Source organism: Sus scrofa, chromosome 2 (assembly GCF_000003025.6).
Source record: "Sus scrofa isolate TJ Tabasco breed Duroc chromosome 2, Sscrofa11.1, whole genome shotgun sequence".
Lineage (NCBI taxonomy): Eukaryota > Metazoa > Chordata > Mammalia > Artiodactyla > Suidae > Sus > Sus scrofa.
The window spans coordinates 25,174,129-25,181,117 of NC_010444.4; the positions used below are offsets into that span (position 1 = coordinate 25,174,129).

General features: G+C 37.0%; 1 long non-coding RNA gene across 1 annotated transcript in view; it reads right to left on the reverse strand.

Annotated features, from left to right (window-relative positions):
• LOC106509375 overlaps window positions 1-2,102 on the reverse strand; it is a 20,716-nt gene extending 18,614 nt beyond the window's left edge. The window contains exon 1 of the long non-coding RNA XR_002341512.1: window positions 1-2,102. This exon is cut by the window's left edge and continues 1,945 nt beyond it. This is a non-coding gene — a long non-coding RNA (uncharacterized LOC106509375).

Sequence of the window (6,989 nt, forward strand, 5' to 3'; positions counted from 1 at the left end):
CTTTACCTCTGGGATTCTTGTTTAATTAATTAATTTTGTATGGCTGCACCCGTGGCATATGGAGTTTCCTGGACCAGGGGTAGAATCCGAACTGCAGCTGCAACCCATGCTGGATCTATAACCCACTGCACCACAGTGGAAACTTCCTCTATTTATTTATTTAAAAATTTTATGTATAATTGACCTATAAATTATATTGATATCAGGCAGGCAACATAATGATTTGATAGTTGTATATATTGCCAAATGGTCAAAATAAGTCTATTTAACATCTGCCACCATATACAGTTTAAATTTTGTTTTCTTGTAATGAGAGCTTTTAAGGTCTACTCTCTTATTGACTTTCAAATATGTAATTTAGTTTTATTAACTGTAGTTACCATCTTGTACATTACACCCTAGATTCTTGTTACTTGATGAAAGAAATATTAAGTCAGCTGGGTTGATTTTTAATTTTTTGTTACTTGCATCCCCATACATCTTAATTGATATACCTCCTAATTAATATATATCACAAAGCCACAAAAAGGCATGCTTTGATAAAAGCTGAATTTAGAAACTAGAGAATAATTCTGAAAATGCTCAGGAGAAGGTGTCCCTTAGGCCATACTGGTATAGAGAGCTAAGAGATCATGAAACATTTCTCATGTCCCAGAGCCTCATCAAGACACAGAATTTTGCAAGCAGACCAACATTATTTCTTTAACATTATAGAAAGCAACTGAAAGAAATTATTTGTTTAGAGTAGCTTTTTTATGCTTCAAAGTCCTTGCTCCTTTAGACGTGGAGTTGGACAAGTTTAAAGTAGTTTCATTGTGCGTTCTGCTTGCTCAAGTTTGATAGGCCGTGTTTGCATGACAGGTCTGTCCCTGCAGTGAGTGTTGGGGATGCTTTGATGTGGGTTGCATTTGGACAGCCTAATACTTGGGGAAAAATGTGCTGAAATTGAACAAGATTGCTTTTTGCCCAGCTGTTCTCTAAAGGCTCAGACATTTTTAGCACTGAGCAAAGAAGCTTGTATTTGTTTTGACAGTCTTGGCAGGCAGAACAATGGTTGATTATCCCAGCACTTTACTAACAAATAAGCCTGCCTCCAGCAGAGATAAAATATGGGTCTTGACTTGATTGCATTTCACGTCCAAGGGAATTATCTTCTACTCATTCTGATGCCCTTTCGTTATGCAATGTACCTTTTTCTTCCTTTATCCTTGCCCTGCATGGTAACCCGTGGCTTTCATTCTGAGAAGGCAGATTCCCAAAATCCCCATGGGCAGAGTGGTTTGATTATCATATAAAACATGTATTTTTACTTCTCCAATTTGATTTCTTAGAAACATTTTGTTTGTTTTTGGTTCTCCAGATTTGTATGGCTAGTTTTCTTCAATTTTCTGTCTGTTCTTCTTTGGCATTTGTTTATGTTGCTGAGACTGGTGTAGCATGTAGAAGTCTCTGATTTTACATCATAACTGCATTTAAAAGGTCTACCCCAGGTGTCTTCTTCACCCATACAGAGCAGTGCTTTACACAGAGCAATTTTGTCTTCTTCAAAACAAAGGGACTTTTAGTTTTATGAAAACATTTCTATTTTTTTCTCTGTTATTTGCCTTCCACAAGATTTTAAGAATTAAATGTTTTATAAAGTATAACATATTCAGGTAAGGGTACGGCTCAATGGAGTTTCACAAAGTAAACACATAGATGTGACCAGCGACCCCTCAGGCCCCCTCACAGTCACCATCTCCCCCCTCTATCACCACCTGCCTCTTCCCAAAGGTAACAACTGTTTTGATGTCTGCTGTCACATGCATTTTTCCTCCTTTTGCTCCTCAATATTATGTACTGCTATCACATTTTTGTGCATGACTTTGGGTGAATACACAGGTACTTTTAGTTCTGTATATTGAAGAGCAGAATTGTTGGGGGACCGGGCACAAATATCTTTACTTTGTTTCAAATTATGCTCTCACCAAAAAGGTGTGAAAATTCAGTATTAATTCAAATCCTTGCCAGAACTTGATATTGTCGGCCTTTTTCCCTTTTTTTAGGGCCATACCTGTGGCATATGGAAATTCCCAGGCGAGGGGTGGAACCACAGCAGCAGCTGCAGGCCCACAGCACAGACACAGCAACGCTGGATCTGAGCTTTATCTTCGATCCATGCCACAGCTTGCAGCAATGCCGGATCCTTAACCCAGTGAGAGAGGCCAAGGATTGAACCTGCATCCTCACAGAGACTATGTTGGTTCCTTAACCCCCTGAGCCACAAAGGGAACGCCATAGCCTTTTAATTATAATAATTCTGTTAAATGCGTAGTGGCACTCATTATGGTTTTATTTTGCATATTCATGGTAATCAATGAGACTGAACACCTTTTATCTTCATTGGGCAGTTAGAGTGTCTCTTCTGTTAAGTAACTCGAACAATTTTTGTCCTTTTTTTCTAATGCATATAGTAATAATATATATATTTATTATTAATTTGTAAGCCTTCTTTATTATGGAAATGAATTCTTTGTCAGGTATGTATATTGTAAATATATTCTCCCATTCTGCAGGTTGCCTTTTTATCATATCATGGAAACTTTTGATAAATAGAAATCATTAATGGTTTCAAACTTTTCAATTTGAAATAACTTTAGACAAACTTTAGACTTGCAAATAGTAGAGTTCCTGTATATCCCTCATCCAGCTTTCCCTAATAGTAACATATTACATAATCATAGTGCAATTACTGAAGCCAGAAAACTAACATTGTCACAATACTATTAACTAATCCACAGACCTTAATCTCATTTTGTCAATGGTCCACTACCACTTTTTTTTACAGGTCAGGATCCAGTCCAGGATCCAACATTGCCTTAGATTGTTGAGTCTTCTTGGTCTCTTGCAATCTGTGGTAATTCCTTAGTCTTTGTTTTTTTACAACCTTGACACTTTTGAAGAGTTATTTTGTAGCATGCCCCTCAGTTTGGGTTTGTCTGATGTTTTCTTATGATTGGAAACACTATTTTAAGCATTGTAACTATAAACATGGTATCTAAGTTTTGGTTTTCTGGGTACTTTTTTTGTCATCCTTTTCAGCATTCTGTTCTGAATTTTGATAAATATTTAAAGTCATGCAACCACTATCCCAATCAACATATAAAACAGTCTTATTAACCCCCTAAAATTCCCTCATGTGCCTTTGTAGTCAACTTCTTACCCTCAACCCCAAATCCTGGCAACTATCTATCTGTTTTTTATCCCCATAGTTTTGTTTTTACAGAATGTCATATAAATAGCATCATACAATGTGGAGCCTTTTGAGCCTGGCTTCTTTCACTTAGCATAATGCATTTGAGATACATTCATGTTTGTTTATCAGTAGTTTGTTCCTTTCCACTGCTGAGTAGTAGTCCATTGTGTGGATGTACAATAATTTGTTTATCCATTTACCACATGGTGGACATTTCAGCTGTTTCCAGTTTCTGGCTATTACAAATAAAGTCATTATAAAAGTTTGTGTACAAGTCTTTGTGAGTGCACAAGCTTTAATTTCTCTTGGAATACCTAGGCATGGAACTACTAAGTCGTATGGTAAGTGTGTTTAACTGTGTGTATAAGTAATTGCCAAACAGTTTTTCAAAGTGGTCGTGGCAGTTTGCATTACCACCAGCAATACAGAAGAATTCCAGGGGAGTACCTGCTGTGGTTCAGGGGTAACAAATTTGACTAGTATCCATGACGATGTGGGTTTACTCCCTGGTCCTGCTCAGTGGGTTAAGGATCTGGCATTGCTGTGAACTACGGTGTAGGTTGAAGTTTCGGCTCAGATCCTGCGTTGCCATGGCTGTGGCGTAGCTGGCAGCTGCAGCTTTGATTTGACCCCTAGCCTAGAAACTTCCATATGCTGCAGTTGCAGCCCTAAAAAGCAAAAAAAAAAAAAAAAAAAAAAAAAGAAAGAAAGAGATTTCTGGAAGTTCCCTGGTGGCCTAGCCATTAAGGATTCAGTGTTATTACTGCTGTGGCTTGGGTTTGATCCCTGATCTGGGAACTTTCTCAGCATGGCAAAAAAAAACCCTCAAACGATTCTGGTTTCTCCATATCCTCAGCAGCACTTGACACTGTCACTTGTTTTGCACAATGAGTTACGCATTTGTGGGGGTGGGGGTGGGGGCAAGAATACTATGGATGTGACCTTTTGTTTCTCAGTGCGTCACATCAGAAGGTACATTTATTGATAAGTTCTTATTATGTCCAGGTTGACTTTGATCATTTCAAAAGGTGGTGTGGCTTCTCTAAAATAAAGTTACCATTTTTCCCTTTGTAAGAATAAGTATCACCTGGGGAAACACTTTGAAACTACACAAATATCCTGTTTCTCATTATACTTTTACCCACTGATTTGGGTATCCCTTGATGATTCTTGCCTGCAATAATTATTACTATGTTGTTTGCCTAGTAGTAATTTTCTACTTGTATAATTCCTTCCAAATTTATTAACTGGAAATTCTGCTATAAGGAAAGCCTGTCCTTTTGCTCCCATTTATTTACTCAATTGTACCAATATGGATTCATATACATTTATTCTATGGGTTATATTCCTTTCTTTCATATTTATTTTGTTCCTCAAATTATCCCAGATTTAATCAAAGGGGAGCTCTTTCAAGTTGGCTCTTGTGACCTTTCAACCTTACCCCCTTCTCCGCCCCCCTTCTTTGTGGCAATTCCTTCCCTTCTGGTTCTATACAGCGCTCCACACTCACCATCTATTTTCCAAGTTCTAGATTCAATCATTTTCCCAAGAATCCCTGGTTCCTTGAATATAGGTTGGGATTAAGAACCCAAGATCTTGGTGCTAAGTGTGCTCATTGCTACTAGGGTGTCACTGCTTCAAGGTCTTTTCAACAGAAAGAAATAGCAAGTATATGTAAGTATTTACACATCATATATACACTTATGCATTTGTGTTTCTGTATATGAAAAGCCACGAATTCATGCTGATGCAATAGATTCTATTCAACACTACAGGGCTCATTTGACCTTTCTCTTTTCTCTAATTTTTATCTTCTTTCTCTGATAGTGAAAAACGTGGCTGTTGTGATCTACAATATATTTATTTATTTGTTTAAATGTATTCATGCATAAATTAGTTTCAGAATTCTTAACCCATACCTTTATGAGAAACATATTTACTTAACCAGGGTACAGTATTTCTACAGTTATTTCTGTCTTTAGCTTTACAGGATATAACTATAATCCTATTTTCCAAAGAACTTTAGTTCTTTTCTTCCCCACTCTCTGCGATTATGTTATTCAAGAAATTGTTAAAATAGTCATATTTATTAGTCCACCAGGAATTAATTTTTGGTAACTTTTTTTTTTTCTTTTTATGGATGCACCTGCAGCATATGGAAGTTCCAGGGCTAGGTGTCAAATCAGAGTTGCCAGTCTACACCACAGCTATAGCAACACTGGATCTGAGCTGTATCTGCAACCTATGCTGCAGCTTGTGGCAACACCAGATCCTTAACCCACTGAGCGATGCCAGGGATTAAACCCACATCCTCACAGACACTATGCCCACTTGCAGCTACTATGTACTCATTATAGTAACTACCATCTAACTTCTAACACAATATTTTATATAAATAGAATGATGTACTATGCATTTTTGTGTTTTCTTTTGCTCCACATGTTATTTGTGAGATTTATTCATATTATTGATTATACTTTGTTTGTTGCAATTGCTCCTTAGTATTCCATTGTGTGAATATATAAACTTTTATTTACAATTTTGACAATGATAAGCATATGACTGACTTCCAATATGACACTGTGTGTGGGCTAGAATCACAGCACATTCTTGCACATGTTTTTCTGAGGAGCATAAGAATGCATTTCTTTTGGACATCATAGCAGTAAATATGCTGGGTTTTAGGGTTGTATGTGTTCAAATTTCATAGACACTTTCAGTTTGCAGGCCCATAAGCTTCACATCTTAGCCAGCACTTGGTATCATCTGGCTTTTTGGTTTTGCTAATTTTGATAGATGTGATATCACATTACAGTTTTTGTTAGCATTTCTCTGATATCTAATAATAAAAGACCACTTTTTCATAGGTTTATTGTCTATTTGGCTAATCTCTTTTGTGAAGTGCCTATTTAAGTCTTTGGCCCGTTTTTCTATTGCTGATTGAATTGTATGTTTGTTTGTTTTCTTACTGATTTGTTGGAGTTCCTTATATATTCTGAATACAAGACTTTTTTTTTGGAATTATATACTATACATATCTTATCCCACTCAGTGGTCTTTCAATCATGTCTTTAGAAATATAAAAGTTCTTCATTTTAACATAGCCTAATTTATCAAAATTTCCTTTATTAGTGCCCCCCCTTTTTTTGCTTTTTAGGGATACACCCACAGCATATGGAGGTTCCCAGGCTAGAGGTCTAATCAGAGCTACAGCTGCCAGCCTAAACCATAGCCACAGCAATGCCAGATCCAAGCCACATCTGTGACCTACACCACAGCTCACGGAAATGCTAGATCCTTAACCCACTGAGCAAGGCCAGGGATCAAACTGGCAACCTCGTGGTTCCTAGTCAGATTTGTTTCCACTGTGCCACAATGGGAACTCCCTTTATTAGCACTTTTTAATGGCCTATTTGAGAAATAGTAACTACACCAAGGAACAAAGAGATTCTCCTACTTTTAATTTCTGGAATCTTTTTGCTTTATTTTTCAGTTTAGATTGCAATCCTCTAAAACTGCTCTTTTTGTGTAATGTAAAGTAGGGATTGAGATTCATTTTTTTCCTAAAAGATTTATAATTGCCCCAGAATTATTTATTTATTTAAATATTATTAATTAATTAATTAATTAATTTTGCTTTTTAGAGCCACACCCATGGCATATGGAAGTTCCCCAGGCTAAGGGTCAAATCAGAGCTGTGGCTGCCAGCCTATGCCACGGCCACAGCAACGCCAGATCTGAGCCGTATCTGTGA